Here is a 347-nt window from a genome sequence, read left to right as displayed (position 1 = left end):
GAGATGGAATTTTGTTCTACATAATTCTCCAGCTCTGTCCAGGACCCTCTATTGTGATCCCACTCAGAGCAGTCAGTGGTGGTAGCTGGGCACCATCTAGCTGTACTGGACTCAGACTAGTGGAGGCCATGGTAGCTGTGGTCCATTAGTCCTTTGGACTAATCTTTTCCTCGTATCTTGTTCTCTTCACTCTCCCTTGCTCATGAAGGGGTGAAACCAGTGGAGGATCTTAGATGGCTGCTCACAGTCTTTTAAGACCCCAGACACTACTCACCAAGGTAGAATGTAGAACATTGTCTTTATAAACTGTGTTATGCCAATTGAGCTAGATGTCCCCCGAGACCATG

This window comes from Trichechus manatus, unplaced genomic scaffold (assembly GCF_000243295.1).
Source record: "Trichechus manatus latirostris isolate Lorelei unplaced genomic scaffold, TriManLat1.0 scaffold00064, whole genome shotgun sequence".
Classification (NCBI taxonomy): Eukaryota; Metazoa; Chordata; class Mammalia; order Sirenia; family Trichechidae; genus Trichechus; species Trichechus manatus.
The sequence above is the reverse complement of the archived record's forward strand: the minus strand, read 5'-3'. Positions refer to the sequence as shown.